We start from the raw sequence: 16,548 nt of genomic DNA, 5'->3' as shown, positions 1-16,548 counted from the left end.
ACTCAAATTTTTTTTTTTTTTTTTTTTTTTTTTTTTTTTTTTTTTTTTTTTACTACTAAATCCTCTGCCATTATCTTAAACAAAGACAGATACTGAAGTCAATTGATTCTTCTCAAGCAACTCTCCTTTTTTTTTTTTTTTTAAAGATTTTATTTATTTATTTGACAGAGAGAAATCACAAGTAGATGGAGAGGCAGGCAGAGAGAGAGAGAGAGAGAGAGGGAAGCAGGCTCCCTTCCGAGCAGAGAGCCCGATGTGGGACTCGATCCCAGGACCCTGAGATCACGACCCGAGCTGAAGGCAGCAGCTTAACCCACTGAGCCACCCAGGCGCCCCTATAACTCAAATTTTTATCAATGAAAATTTAAGAACCCTGGGAACATTGTCCTTTTAAGGTTTCTCTCTTGAACAGAAGAGCTGAGATGTGAGGCCATCATCAATATAAATGATTGTGATTTAATCCATCTTCAAATATTCAGATTCAGGATAGGATTTTAAGAAAGTGAATCATCTTCATAAAAATGAAATATCTTTTCTAAGAACTCATATCTAAAACTGCAGGAGCTCACGATTTAGCATAATGCCTGATTTAGAGATAAAATAAATGCTTTTTGAACTAAACAGTGCTTTCTAGACATGCAACTTCTGCATTGCCATTTAAAAACACATCAGTAATCTTTTAAATCACATGCAGATTACCTTCTGTCTTTCCACTGGTGCTGTTATCTTCAGTTTACCTTGTTGGGTCTCCAAAGGGGGAAATCTGTAACAGAAGGAAAAAGCAATTACTATATTTGAAGACATATCCCTTCTCAAATACGAAGAATCATAAACTGACTCAAAATATCTATAACCCTTTTAGTTATCTTACCATGATTATTTTATTTTTTGTTCAATTCAGCTACACTGTTACATTGGGTAGGGTGGTTTTGGCTCTAAGTGTCAAAATGCACAGTTAAAACAAAGTCAGTCCCAAAGTTGGTTATTTAGTGGCAAGATGACCCAAGGACTCAGGGTTTGGGTCATTCCCCTTTGCCATCCTTATTGGCTTATCCTCAGTGTCTTTCCAAGCTGCAAAATGGCTGACACATTTTCTTGGTTTAATCATCTTGTCATCTCTTTAATCTCACCCAATCCAGAAGAGAACATCTCACTTCCTTTTCTAGGACTTCCATTTATCCTGATATCTTAGCAGTTCTATTCCTGCAGCTGATGGCAATAATCTCGTTTTTCCACTATTTATTTTCTCTATGTGCCCACAAAATCATAAATGTTTTCCTCAATTAAAAAACAAATCCTAGCTATCCAGTTTTGTCATTTTCTTTTAAAGATTGTATTTATTTATCTGACAGACAGAGATCACAAGTAGGCAGAGAGGCAGGCAGAGAGAGAGAAAGAGCAGGATCCCCGCTGAGCAGAGAGCCCAATTTGGCGCTCCATCTCAGGACCCTGAGATCATGACCTGTGCTGAAGGCAGAGGCTTTAATCCACTGAGCCACCCAGGCGCCCCTTGTTGCCATTTTTATCTGTAATCTCTAATCCCACTACCTCTGTACTAGAAATCAAAACATCTGTATCTTTGGGGTAAATACCCAGGAGTGCAATTGCAGGGTCATAGGGAAGTCCTATTTTTAATTTCTTGAGGAATCTTCACACTGTTCTCCAAAGAGGCTGCACCAACTTGCATTCCCACCAACAGTGTAAGAGGGTTCCCCTTTCTCCACATCCCCTCCAACACATGTTGTTTCCTGTCTTGTTAATTTTGGCCATTCTAACTGGTGTAAGGTGATATCTCAATGTGGTTTTAATTTGAATCTCCTTGATGGCTAGTGATGATGAACATTTTTTCATGTGTCTGAGAGTCATTTGTATGTCTTGATTGGACCCCAAAGATACAGATGTCATGAAAAGAAGGGCCATCTGTACCCCAATGTTTATAGCAGCAATGGCCACGGTTGCCAAACTATGAAAAGAACCAAGATGTCCTTCAACAGACAAATGGATAAGGAAAATGTGGTCCATATACACTATGGAGTATTATGCCTCCATCAGAAAGGATGAATACCCAACTTTTGTAGCAACATGGACGGGACTAGAAGAGATTATGCTGAGTGAAATAAGTCAAGCAGAGAGAGTCAATTATCATGTGGTTTCACTTATTTGTGGAGCATAACAAATACCATGGAGGACAAGTGGTGTTAGAGAGGAGAAGGGAGTTGGGATAAATTGGAAGGGGAGGTGAATCATGAGACTATGGACTCTGAAAAACTATCTGAGGGGTTTGAAGTGGCGGGAAGGTGGGAGGTTGGGGTACCAGGTGGTGGGTATTATAGAGGGCATGGATTGCATGGAGCACTGGGTGTGGTGAAAAAATAATGAATATTGTTATGTTGAAAATAAATTAATAATAAAAAAAGAAAGTCATTTTTAAGAGAAAAAAAAAAGAAATCAAGACAATCTTCTAGTTAATTATCCTGGCTTCCTTTTGCTATATTAAATAATTGCTTTCTAAAGCAAACAGGGAAAAAGCAAAACAAAACAAAAAAACCTTTCCAAATATTTGCATGTTTTAAGGTTTACAAGACTTCTGCCTCAGTTCATTTAATAAAGAAGAATGATGTAGGAATTAATAGAACCTGAATTTAGAGTTGGTAACACATAATTGAGGAGAGGCAGGGTGGCTTCCCTGGATCAGTGGTCAGTGGGTTGCCAGACATGAATTCAAACCTAGAAAGGCTATGTCCTGTATATAGCTCAAAGAGGTCTTAAATAATGATGTGCTGCCTGGGTTTTTCCACATGATTATTGTGCTGCACTAGCATGTATGTTTTTGATTGTCTAGATTTCTTTTAAATCCCCTTGAATAACTTTTAAAACATAAACATTATGAAGGATGGTGTTTTCCAATTAATTAAAGTTTGAGTTTGAACCTTTATTATGCATGCAATTATTTAGTAATGGGGTCCCAATTCCTGTGGCCTGGTAATCATAAATTCACACTTCTCCTAGCAATTATATTACAACAGAGTAGAATTGTTTATTCCAAACTTTACAGATACTAAATGAAAATTAAAAATAAAAACTTTTGGAAGTAGAAAAGAGCAAGTGCTCAGATTCTTATTATTCACACTTGGCGAGTGGAAAGGTAGACGCAATAATGACCTAGGAGTTCTGCTTAGTAATAGGATGAACTGTGTGAACTTGTAAGAGCGAGTTGTTTATTCTCACTTGGAAGTTTCCTTACCAGCATCAACAAGCAGAGTAAGGCTGGATTTCCACTCATTCTTACTGTGGAACCCATTTCACAAATGCAGGGTGTTGAAATCATGCCAAGACAATGAGAACAAAGGTGAAGTCACAAGTGTATAAAGTAGGACTGCTCTTCTTAAATGTGTATTTGTTTAATTGCATGGTTAAATTACCTAATCACAATATAATGATATATATAAAACAAAGTATTTGAAAAATACTGAAGGGTTTAGAAAACTCAGAGCAAAAGAAACCACAAAAGCCAATGTAAAAATACTCTTTATGTGAAGTAAATTGAGTTAATTTTGTTTAATGAAATCAATGTTTTATTAAAAGAATATGATTAATGGGAAAACTGTATCATTTTTTTCTCTGATTCATATAACTGCATTTCTGACACTGGCTATTTCTGTAATGGTTATTTATTACAGAGGACTTCATTTTTAAATGCAGTTTGTATCCAAGGTAACAATTTTTGACTTACTAATACAATAAGCCAGTGGCAGACTATGATTCACATATATTTTTTTCCTTTCCCTCATGTTAGAGGGAGTTTATCATTCTTAAATATGGGCCAGGTCCATCGATATGGTTAAAGTGAGTAGAGATTCTACCATAGCAAAATGTCCTCTCCACAGGCTGTACTCCTTTTGGTGAAATCCCTGATCCCAACCAGATTAGATTATGGTTGGTTGTGACTTCATTTGTCTCTTCTATTGGCATGTTCTATCTTTTACTTTGTTATTTTTCTTGATTTAAAAATCAAGTATGCAGATTCTTCAAAATTTAACCATGAAATTACCAAATGACTCAGCAATTGCTCTCCTAAGTAAATGCCCCGCACCACCAAAATGAAAAATGGTACTTAAGCCTATGTACCTTCGTGTTCCTGGCAGCATATTCACAACAGCTCACACATCTGCCCATGGGTGCATGGATAAACGGGCTGTGATACATCTTTACAATGGAATATCATTCAGCCATAAAAACGAATAAAGGACTGATACATGCTACCAAATAGGTAAGCCTATGTTTAAAACATTATGCTAAGTAAGAGAATCCAGACACAAAAGGCCATGTATTGGGTAACCCCAATATATGGATATGAAACATCCAGAATAGTCTGTAGAGACAGAACACAGATCCGCAGTTGCCAGAGATGGGCAGTAGAGGGCAATAGGGAGCGGTAACTCAATGGGTGCAGTTTTATTTTGGGATCATAAAAACCTCTTGGAATTAGGGGTGATGATTGTACAACATTGTAAATTGTGTACATTGTGAATGTACAACATTGTAAAACTACTAAATGCTAATGGCTAACGTCTAGTTTTATGTTAAGTGAATTTCATCTCAATAAAAACTTTTCAAATGCTCAATCTGTTTTCACAATCTTTTGCACGTGGTAAGGGGTCGATTATCTTGGTTTTTGCGGCATCGTGTACCTGGGGTTTTTTGTCTTTTAGAGGCATATTACTTAAAGGGGGAATCAAGCATTGACCTCATGAGGAAAAAGACATAAGCCTTAAAGATATTTGTATTAACTCTTTAGAAAGATTCTTTCATTGTGGGATCATGTGTTTCAACAATTAATTACTTACTATCTCCGAGACACTATGCTAATTACAAACAACTTGATTAGGTTTTTGGTGGGAAAGGAGGTTGTGAAAGTTTGGAAATTTCTTTTCTTCTTTTAGAACTGAGAGTATATTTGCGGGGAGTATACTTTAATAAAATAAATAAAACCTGAAGGATGAAACGATTGAAACATGACAAGAAAAACATTTTCTTATTTTAGCATAAAATCCGGGCCAGAAAGGGAGGATCCAGTTGGTATTTGATGCTTTTGTAATTATAAGACTCAGAAGCCTTCAAGTATTTTCTCATAACAGTTCCTGGTTTGATACTTTCTGAGTTTGGGTTTGTGACATGAGAGTAGTCTACATTTGGGAATGCTACTTTTAGGAGTACCCTGCTCTTGTAGGGTAACCTAGCGAAATTTTACAGACCTCTGAGGCCAATTCATTACAACCTCTAGAAGACTCCAACAGGAAGTTGGTGTAACTTTGATTTTTTTTTTTTTACCCCTTTTTACTACCCTTCCTCCATTTTTTTTTTTCTTCCCTGAAACACGCTGGTTATCCCCAGAATGGATATTGGTTTAACACATGGTGAGGAATTGATAAAGGTATGTGTGTGTGTGTATGCCTATGTGTATATGTGTGTTTCACAGGGCTCTTTGAGTTCTTCACATTAAGGCAAAAGCATTAGTTTCTCTCTACTCCTAAATTTCTTTTTGAGTTCAGAATTTCAGTTTACCTTGAATTTAAAAATGAGTTTTTGGGAATGCAAGAGATGGAAATCCCAGAAAAGTTGTCTGGAAGCTAAATACATCAAAGACCAGGGCTGATTACTCATTCTACCTTTTGAGAAATGTTGGATGCATCTCTTTGGACAAAGTTGTCTTTGCTATTATTTTCTTGGAACTCTAAGATTTTTTTTAAAGGTTTATTTGTTTATTTTAGAGAGAGAGAGAGAGAGAGAGAGCGAGAGAGTGGGGAGAGGAGCAGTGGTGGTGGTGGTGGGGGGGAGATTCTTGAGAAGACTTGGAGCCTAGATGGGACCCCAATGCGGGGCTCCATCTAACAACTCTGAGATCATGACCTGAGTTGAAACCAAGAGTTGGACGCCCAACCACTGAGCCGCCCCGGCACCCCAGGACTGTGAGATCTTAATGAAGTAATTAATGCTCTCACTAATGAAAAGCAGAAAATGTTATGTTCTTCAAGTGCATAGACTTGCATGCCTTTATTTTCTCATTTCAGCAGATGGCAGTGTTTATCTTTTAGCAGATAAATTGTTTCAAAAGCTACAAATGAGGAGTATAAAGAGTGAACTTTTTATTCTATGTCCTTTAATGACCAGGGTTATGTGGGGATATATAACAATGCTCAGATTTTGATATGGATTAAACTTAGGACCATCTTGGCATATTTGGGGCAGATGACAGATCTCATTAATTTTGATACAGTATAGAGATATTTTTCCATCTATGAGGACTCAGACCAGTAAGGAGAATGAGAGATAGTTCTTTTTTTCTCTATAAATCCCTCAATTGGAAGCCAGTTTTAATATCTTAAAATATAGTCAATCAATCAAGGAATCCAACATTCAATTATGTCTTTTAATGGTAATACCTGATCAGAGTATAAAATGAATTCCGTTTAAATTTTAATAAAGTTTATTGTAATATCACTGGGTTGAGAGTTTAAGAATTGTAAATACTTGGAATATTAATTATTTTAACATAACCATAAGTCAAGTGGTCAAACTGGTTTGTGTTGGGTTATCAAAGATAAAAGTAGGTCTGAGACTAACTTAACAAAGGCTGCTAAATCATAAATTTGTCCCAAAGAAAGCCATCTGCTATCACTTTCATTCCAGCAGGAGTTTGAGGTTGCAAAGGAGAGTCAGTTTCATAGAGTGAAATGATGAAATACTGAGTTTCTGACAAGTGTTCTATTAAGATGGGTACTTTGGAAATGAGGTGACTTTCTAATTGGTCTTCAGCTACCTTTGATAGTTCTTGGTTGACTGCAAGGGAGCAAACAAACAGCTTGAGGACATTTCAAAAGAAGAATGGTTCAATGTTGTGGGCGGAGTTTCTTTTTTCTTCTTTTTCTATTCTTTCTCTCTTTCTTTCTTTAGTGTGTGTGTGGTGACTATTTCCTGTAATAAGTGGGGGCCAATTCTGTTGTCATCGAACTGTCATAATAGTCCTTATTTGGTGGTGAGGAGGTGGCTGCCACAACAGCCGCTTTCCCAGGTAGGGACAGTGTTTTGGAAATTAAAAACATGGATTCAAGAATCAGAATGCCTATTTTAATACCCTATTCAGCCACTTCTTGGATATGGGACTTTGAGAATTCAAACACCCCTTGACTCTGTTTTCTCGCCTATAAAATAAGACTAACAATAGTATGGGGGGAGTTTGTGAGGATTAAGTAAGTTAACTGGTACATACTGAGGCTGATACATCATAAACATTCACTTAATGGGCAGCTTGTGTTATTTGTGGGCACTGCTTCAATGATTTAGATTTAAAGGATTTAAGAATTGAGAAGGGATTTGCACATTCAAGGTAAATTTTCTTATTAATTTATTATGACTTGGGGCATCCCTGTAATAGACAAAGACCTTCCAATTCACTTTCTCCTAGGAAACTAAGAGGGAATAAAATAAATGCAGGGGATATTTTGAGTGCCCATCTGTCATGGATTCTCACGGATTCAGGCATGTGAGTAAAATTTTGGTTCACCTTAATAAACATGTTTTGTCCGTGGCTCTGAGTCAGCCCAGGTTTTCTGGATTTTTCCCCTTTTGCAAAACTGTGCACTTCTAAGTAAAGCCTTGTCCAGCCTGCCCAGCCAAGGAAATCATAGTTGAAGAAGATGTAAATGCCATTAATTAAGCAGAATTCTAAAATTCTTCTTGAAAACCTCCTCTCAGTACTTGAGAAGATGTTCTTATTAGGAAAATTAGAGGGAATTTATCAAATACTTCTCAAAAATATCTTAAGGGTGAAAACAGTCCCCAGGGTGTGCTGATGGGCCTATTACAAGTTTAGTGACTTACTTGTATTCGGGGAGTTGTCTGACAAATGCCCCCAAATTTGGATTTTAACACTTACACTGTTAAAGAAGCCGGTGCCCCTTCAGTATGAGTGACTACAGTCATACTTCCCGTAGTTACCTCCAGTAACGTTTCAGGTTTGGGCTTATCTCAAATGTGCAGTAATCCCCTTGGGATCTTTTGTGATGTGTTTCCTAGGTTAGTATTATTCATCATCTGAAACCCTTTGTTATTTGCAAGTATTTCTTGGACATACTCTCATCTTTAAATATGGTAATGGAAATTCGGGCAGGAATGCCTAAACTTCTGCTCCATTTAGATGTGGTTTTTCCCTGTTTTCCCGGAGGAGTGTACATTCCTGCAGTGGAAGATGACGCTGGGTATTTTCCCCCAGGCAGGAGAAGACCTGTTTTCTAGGTGTGCCTGAGGCAAAAGGACACCTACAATTATTTTCTAGGCTAGAAAACCTCCAGTGTAAGTTATATAAGTTATTAACCCTTGGGCTATCACCATGAATAATCCATTTGGTTGCGTCATATGAAATTGCCATTTTTGACAAATTTTGATCTCCCAAAAGTAATTTCATCTGGTTCACCCTAATATATTGCTGTATGTGTGAAAGGTGAGAGATTTTATGTCCATGTTTGTTCTCAAAAAGATCCTTGAAGGTGACCCACAATCCATTACTACAGCCTGGCGTCCTCCTCCTGCAGGGGGCAGAGGGCAGAGGCAGAAGGCAAAGGGCAGAGGGAATTTATCAAATTAATTGTGATAATTTTAATTTTATCAAATTAAATTTGATAATTTGAATTATCAAATTCATCCGAAACAGCTGATGACAGCTTGACATACGTGATCATGGGAGAGAAGCCCCACTCAATACACTGTGTGGCATAGAGTGTGCACTTTGGTCTGAGAGAGTGTTCAACTCCTCCTTCTATTGTTCTGGATAAGTCTTTTTACCTTCCTGGATTTGTTTCCTTATCTCTACAATGGAAATATAACCAGAGCCTGGTTTGTACTACACATGAAGAAAAACTAACTCAAAGACTGTAGTATATCTGGCAGTCAGTAAGTGTCCTTGACCTTACATTGCTCCATTGAGAACAGCCAGGTCAAGGTTGGAATCAGTGCTGACTTGAGTGATTGGAAAGACGATCTTGCATGACCTGCCCTTGTGGATGAGAGCCAGGGCAGCCTCCCTGCCTTTTTTATTTTTCTGAAGGCGAGAGCCCTCTCTTCCCAAATGTGCTTCTCTCAGCCATTCAGATTTTACTGACTCCCTTGGGAAAAGCAGGTGGCCTATATTTAGAATAGCATCAGCTACTTTCTTACGCAGTTGAGCTAATGCTGACAAGTATTAATCACAAAAACTTTTTAAGCATTGGCTAAATGTAAACATTTTGTTTCAGAACATCTTCGAAATATCTATAGGATCTTTCAGATTTGGTTTGAGCAGGGGGATAGAAGTAGGAGAATGTAAATACATATATCTGAAAATTAGTCTCTCTTGAGGGAAGTCAGTTGCTGCAAAATATATCGTATAACCTATATAGATAATTTATTAGTAATGAATCACGTTAGCAGGTCTCACCTTCAGTTTTGAATAGCTTGATGAGTTGATGTCATGTCAGGCATCCATATAGTTCACTGTTTAAAGAAGAGGCTCAAATTTCCCACTCTTATGTTTCAAGGTATCCATGAGCTAGTCTTAATCTACATTTCTGGCCTAAACTTTCCTGCTCCCTGCTATCCCAGATGTTATCAGATGAATTGTATCCCTCCAAAATTCATAGGTTGAAGTCCTAATCCACTTCAAAATGCAATAAAAATAGAATTATATTTAGAGATAAGGTTTTTAAAGAGATGATTACATTAAGGTCTTTAAGATGGTTCCAAAATCCAATCTGACTGGTACCCAGAGGAGAAATTTGCATACACAAAGAGACACCAGGGAGGCACACAGGCAGAGATGAGACCATATGAAGTCATAGTGAGCAGGTGGCCAAGACAAGGAGAGAAGCCCAGGGAGAAACTAAACCTGTTAACAGCTTCATCTTGGACTTCCAGCCTCCAGAACTGTGAGAAATACATTTCTGCATCTTAAACCACTCAGTTTGTGGTGTTTTTTTTTTTATGGTAGCCCGAGCTGACTGATATAACAGATAATGAGTCCACTCATCAGGTCTTAAATACGTGCCAGACTTTCCTCTCTTAGTGATCTTACTTTTACTTACAGTTTTCTTCCACTAGGCTACTACAAAAGACTATCATAGATAACTGGGGTATGGGAGTGGAGCTATACACACCAGAAATTTATTTCCACTGCTTCAGGAGCTGGAAAACCCAAGATCAAGTCACCAGCAGGTGCAGGGTCTGGTGAAAGCCTACTTCTTGGCCATTTCCTTGCTGTGTCCTCACATGGTCATGGGGCAAGGGAGCTCTCTGGGGTCTCTTTTATAAGGACATATGATCCCATTCATGAGGACTCCACTTTCACAATCTAGTTACCACCTAAAGACCCCACCTCCTAATACCATCACATTGTGGGTTAGATTTTAATAGATGAATTTTGGGGGTAGGACACCTATCTGCCCTAAAACTCCTTATATCTCTGGCTGGCAAACTGCCCTCCCCCCATGCTTTACAATTTGCTCCAGATATCAATGCTTCCTTGAATTTTTATTTGATCCCTCCCACCCAGCCTTACCCCTCCAAGGTAGAAAAGGTCTCTTTCCCAAATTCCATTTCTGCATACCTATTTTATCATTTTAAATTATGTTATTCTTGAAAATAGACACTAAGTTTCCAGGACTTGGTCTGATGACGGAAAAGATGAAGGGGCCATGGGGCCATCAGATGTCTCCATGGTTTGTTTAAGAATGTACAAGACTTACACCCAATTTTAGACTGAGAAGATGTTCTAGTGGCAAAAGGAAGGTTGAAGAATTAGAAGGAAATGAAACTTGTTAGAACCAAGGGTTAGAGGAGACAGAAGAGGTGGTCGAAGACCAAACAGAAGGAGGGCTTGACATTGAAAGAAAAACAGCTCATGTACTGAGACTAGAGGGGATAATGTGAGAAAGAAACAAGTTTTATTAATTTTGTGGATTATTATTTCTGAAATCATGGGTGCATGAGCTCCAGAGACACATTCCTAAGTCTCTTCATCCATCATGTTGAATCTGTGCCCCAGATGGCTTGTAAATTCTGCTGTCTTTTGTGTTTCCAGGTCCACAGTGGGCAAAATTGTCACTGTCATCAAGGGATTAAATGAACAACATGTGTGAAGTACTTAGCACAGAACCCAACAACGGTGATAACAGTAATTCTTATTGCTATGCCAGTGCACTCTTGCCAAAGAACAGATTGGGTGGATTGCTCCTTGGAGGGAGAACACACTTGCCTGGGGAATCATGGAGCATCTCAGAAAGAGAATGTCAGAAAGGATTTATTACAGGGTTTGTGTTTGTGTTAGGTTCTCTGGGGGATTGTTTAGGGACTTTGCTCTTTGCTCTAGATTGGATGCTATAAGGAAGCAGGGGGAATGCTGTTATTGTGTATATTCATCAATTCTATTCAATTGGTAAATTTTATGTAATTTAGTAAGGGAAGAGGCACCATTCATACTCACCAGGAGAGGGGGCTGTTTGGTCATTTTTGTGCTTGAACAGCGCTCCTATTTTTGCTGTGTTCAGACTTCTAATGGAGTAGTTTTGTTTTTGTCTTGATGTCAAGGCAGTAGCAACACTAAGACCTGGCTGATAAATGCTTGATGACCTTGGGTTCTATAGGGTTGTTGGCTGAGAATGCAGTGCTTAGAGACCAAGGGACATAGACTTTTTTTTTTTTTTTTTTTTTTGATAGTTACTGAAGGAAATCAAAAAGGCTGATGGGCTGTACCAAAGCCGGGACCTCAGATGTTTGTAGCCATGTGTACTGTGATTGTGTGATTCTCTCCCAAGGTGTGTTGCTGCACAGCACAGGTGTGGAGAAGGCATATCCTACAAGTGGTTCTGGGCTGGGGTTGACAGATAGACCAGGACACAGGACAGGAGTCAAAATTGAGAGTGTTGGTGAGCACAGTCTCGACTTGCTGTGATGTATGGGCAATGCAGTGAACACAGACAGGAGAGGAAGGGGGTTACCACCAGGAGATGAGTCTTAGAAAACTGTCTGGTAGAAGCCCTTCTAGGTAATGAGAAGCTCTTCAGCTAGAAAGAGCCCAGGGCATTTGGAATCAGAAGGTTGGGGGTGAAAATGGAAACTCTGCATTGCAAAGTCAATCAACCAGGTAGATTGAAGTCTCCTTGGGCCACTTTGGATTTGTCAGTCTGTGTCATCTAAGACAGGATGCAGTTGAGGTGACGAGTACTCCTGCCTCTGCAATGACTCTCACCTTTCCCCCATCTGATGGGTAACATTCTTTTATATTCCATTTTTAGAGTATGTTCCACTTTAAGGGAAAAGGATACCCTCTGGCACTGGTTTGCCATATAGTCCCTCCCCCAGAGTCTCAGAGATTTTTATGATGGAGCATTTAATTTTTGCGTCCTCTCCCCAGGGCTCTGGCACATGCTCATGGTGGAGAGAAGAGGTCAGATAAAGACCTGATAAGTAAGATCCACAGTTTTTACAGAACTCGGTCTCCTCTATCAGGAATTGCCTTTGCAACAAACTGCAAAACCCTTAGGCGGCCACCCTTCAGGACCTCAGGAGCATAATCACTGCCTCTCATCCTGGGCCTACCACCAGCAGACACAGTCTTTCCTTCATCCTGAAGTTCTCCAGAATGTGGCATGGTAGAGCGCTCTAACAGTGAATGACTGATGACTGGTTAAATGAGTGAATTAATACTGATATGGCCTGTTACTTTAGCGCTAATTTTCAACAGATGCTTTATAGGACATTAGCTGTTCTTTAGGGGTTTCTTAAAGGCATCCATGCCAGGGAGCGAGAACCATGTCCTCCAGATCTTTCTTTACCAGAGGAACTTAGCTTTTTTGTTAGTCCTGAGTTTAGCCTGCAAATAAAATGCATTCAGAGAATGGTTTGGGAATCCTTAAGAGAGAGACTGAGAGCCACCACTGGCTAAGAGATTGAAGTTCTGCATTTAATCATGCAAAATCTGGCCAGGATTGATTCTTCCCAATTCATTTTCTTATACTTGCTCACATAAATTTGTCATCTAGTCTAGCTTGTATAATGTGTCTGTGCTTGCCATTTCTGGTCTCCATATTTTTCCTCCCTGAACCTCCATCCTGCGACCGCAGGTCATGTTGCAAGTCTTCCCTGATCCCCATGCCTGGATGTGCTCTCTCTCCTTATGCTGAATTGCAAAGCATTTATGGTGTCTCATGGCCAACTTTTTATGTTGCATACTTTACTTCCCCAACCAGATGGTTCGTTCATTCACTTACTTGATAAGTGTTCTTGATAAGTGTTCATTGGTACGTGTTAGGGAGCAGGCATGGGGCTCGGAACTGAGATTCATGATGAATAACACAGATACTTCTGCCTTCAGAGTATATAGTCTAGTGAAGGTTGGGGTATATTAATCAATATTCAGTCAGAGAAACAGAATTGGTAAGGAGAAATACATTAAGAAATTCATTGCAAGGCTCAGATGATTTGGGGGCTCACAAGAAAAGTCTGAAAGCCTGAGGGCAGGCCATCAGGATGAACTGGGTGAAACTCTCAGGCACAAGCTGAAGGAGCTGCTCATGGGTAGAATTTCTCCTGAGAAGCCTCAGTTGTGCTCTTAAGATCTTTGAACTCATTGGATTATTTCATTCAGATTATTTAACATTCCTTACTTACTAAAGGTTAGCTGATTATGGACTTAATTTATTTTTAAGAATTATTTAGGGATGGGGGGGCACCTGGGTGGCTCAGTGGGTTAAAGCCTCTGCCTTCGGATCAGGTCATGATCCTGATTCTGGGATCAAGCCCTTTCATTGGGCTCTCTGCTTGTCAGGGAACCTGCTTCCCTTCCTCTCTCTCTGCCTGCTTGTGATCTCTGTCTGTCAAATAAATAAATAAAATCTTTTAAAAAAGAAAAAAGAATTATTTACTGGGGTTCCTGGGTGGCTCGGTTGGTTAAAAGACTGTTTTTGGCTAAGGTGTTGATTCCAGGGTCCTGGGATCGCGCCCCGTGTCAGGCTCCCTGCTCGGCAGGAATCCTCCTTCTCCCTCTCCTACTCCCCCCGTTTGTGTTCCCTCTCTTGTAGTCTCTCTCTGTCAAATAAATAAATAAAATCTTAAAAAATAAAAAAGGAATTATTTACTTAGTTGAGAGAAAGAGAGAGAGCATGGAAAGGGGCAGGGGGAGAGGCAGAAGGAGAGAAGCAGACCCCCCCTGAGTAGGGAGCCCAAAGACAATGAGGATGGGGAGTGGGGCTTGATCTCAGGATTCTGAGATCATGACCTGAGTTGAAATGGAGAGTCCAACACTTAACTGAGCCACTCAGGCTTCCCTATTAATGGACTTGAATCACCTCTACCAAATACATTTACAACACCCTTCACAGCAAGTGTTTGATTGAATAACTGGGGACTGTGGCCTAAATTGACACAAACTGACCATCATAGGGAAAAACATTAAAGAAACCATGCAAAAATATCATAACTTCCAGGAAGGAGAAAAACATGATCTATTTTCCTTTGTTTAGCTGGAAGTTAAGAGTTAAATTTGATGTTCACTTTAAAACTTAACTTAGGAGACTTTATCCCAGGAGCTTAATGCAACTATCAAACGAGAAATCTTGCTAAAATATACTAATGCCTGAACCCTAATCTGAACCAATTAAGTTGCAATCTCTGGGGATTAGGGCTCCAGACACTGGCATTTTAGAGATATGCTAACAGGTAACCAGAGTTGAGAACAACCGCTCTGATGAACTTGAAATTTCTAGTTGTCTTGTTTTATATATGTTTTGATATTGATAAAATTTTCATCACCCTTGGACATATACCTATATAAATTAGAAACAGTTATTTTGGTTAAAAAAATGAATGCTTCCTGAAGCCACTGGAATACCTATTACCTTCCTGGATTGTACACCTGTCACAAACAACGTGCCATGTATTCTTAGTCATCAGTCAGGACAGATAAGGTCAAGATGCCTTTAAATAAAGAAGACCCCCAATTCTCAGGCAGTTAATAAAGAGAAATGTATTTCTCACTTATGCAAAATCTGTTATGGGTCTAGGCAACTGCCCAAGGAGGTCGTTCTCCCTGGATGGCTCATTAGTAAGATCTAGTTGATTTGGTTTGTTATCTCTGCATTTAGCTCAGTAACTGGCACATAGTAAATGCTTACTCGGTATTCAATGAATTCACACGCCTTGTTTTCTTCTCTCTTAGAGACTGGGCGATTTTGTGTATGTGCATGTAGTCGATCTACTTTTCCTCTCCAGGCAGGTGCTTCTTACCTCATTGGCTCTTCAGATGTACAGGTCAACAGATTTGGGACTCCTGGGAATAGAAGAACAGAGACATGTAACTGTGAGACCTTTATGATTCCAACCGCCATGACAGCATCCTTAAAGAGAAACTCCCTGTGATACCACAGGTACCCAACTACTCACTGACTCTCATCTCTTCAGAATTCCTCTTTTTTGTTTGTTTGTTTGTTTTTTTTTTTTTTTAAAGGATTTTTAAAAATTTATTCATTTGACAGACAGAGATCATAAGTAGGCAGAGAGGCAGGCAGAGAGAGAGGAAGGGAAGCAGGCTCCCTGCTGAGCAGAGAGCCCGATGTGGGGCTCCACCCCAGGATCCTGAGATCATGACCTGAGCCGAAGGCAGAGGCTTTAACCAACTGTTAACCAACTGAGCCACCCAGGCGCCCCAGAATTCCTCTTTTTGACCCAATAAAAAAGCAAAAAGCCCTTCCAGAAAGTACCCCATTAAAAAGTCTATTTGCTTAGCCAGGTGCCTGACGCCCGCCCCTCTCTGTAAGGCAGGTCAATAGCACTGCTGGCCTTGCCTCTGGTTCCTGGCAGCCACCTGCGGGAGGGTCCCACCGGTGGGGAACAAAGTGGGACGAGGCAGGAGCCATCTGAGTGCAGCCTTGGATCTGACAGCAAAGAGAAGTGCTGGAGTAGTAAAGGATGGGGCTGGGGTTCAAAATGGGCTTTGTATGAACCCATATCCCAACCTGCTCACGTCGGAGGAGCTCTGAGCAAGAACCCTGGCTATATCAAATTGCACAAGATCCAGGCAGCCCAGAACATCTCCAGGAGGATTGCCACATCACAGAAACTTATCTCTCTCATTGATGACAACTTTGTCTTGAAATCTGCAGGATGAAAGTTTTACTAAGGGCAGTGACAGACTCATCAAGGATAAGAAATGAGCCTGGTGACCAGGAACCCCATTCCCAGAGAAGAAGTAGATCTTTTTCTCTCCCTGATTTTTGAGGACCCTGCTTGGGGTGCAGCACATCTTATCCTACCCCCAATATCATGCGACAGTTTCTTCTGTATCTATCATCCTACCCCTTCTTGGATGAACAAGTCTTGGCCAATTTCCCAGGGGCACGACTTTGCTCCTCCCTGTGTCTGCCAGAGGTGTTGGGACGTGTGATTTCTGACTGATTCCCTGTCGTATTGGTTCCTCCTTCTAGGTTGGGAGGCAATAGACACCATCCCAGGAATTCTATTTTT

At 39.9% G+C, this 16,548-nt stretch overlaps 1 non-coding gene across 1 annotated transcript; it reads left to right on the top strand.

Annotated features, from left to right (window-relative positions):
* Positions 1-15,708: 15,708 nt before the first annotated feature.
* LOC131828466 (small nucleolar RNA U89) lies at positions 15,709-15,965 on the top strand. Its single transcript, XR_009352472.1, has one exon. It is a non-coding gene; the product is annotated as a small nucleolar RNA U89 (small nucleolar RNA).
* Positions 15,966-16,548: the final 583 nt, after the last annotated feature.

Source organism: Mustela lutreola, chromosome 3 (assembly GCF_030435805.1).
Source record: "Mustela lutreola isolate mMusLut2 chromosome 3, mMusLut2.pri, whole genome shotgun sequence".
Classification (NCBI taxonomy): Eukaryota; Metazoa; Chordata; class Mammalia; order Carnivora; family Mustelidae; genus Mustela; species Mustela lutreola.
This window is presented reverse-complemented; position numbering and strand designations above follow the sequence as displayed.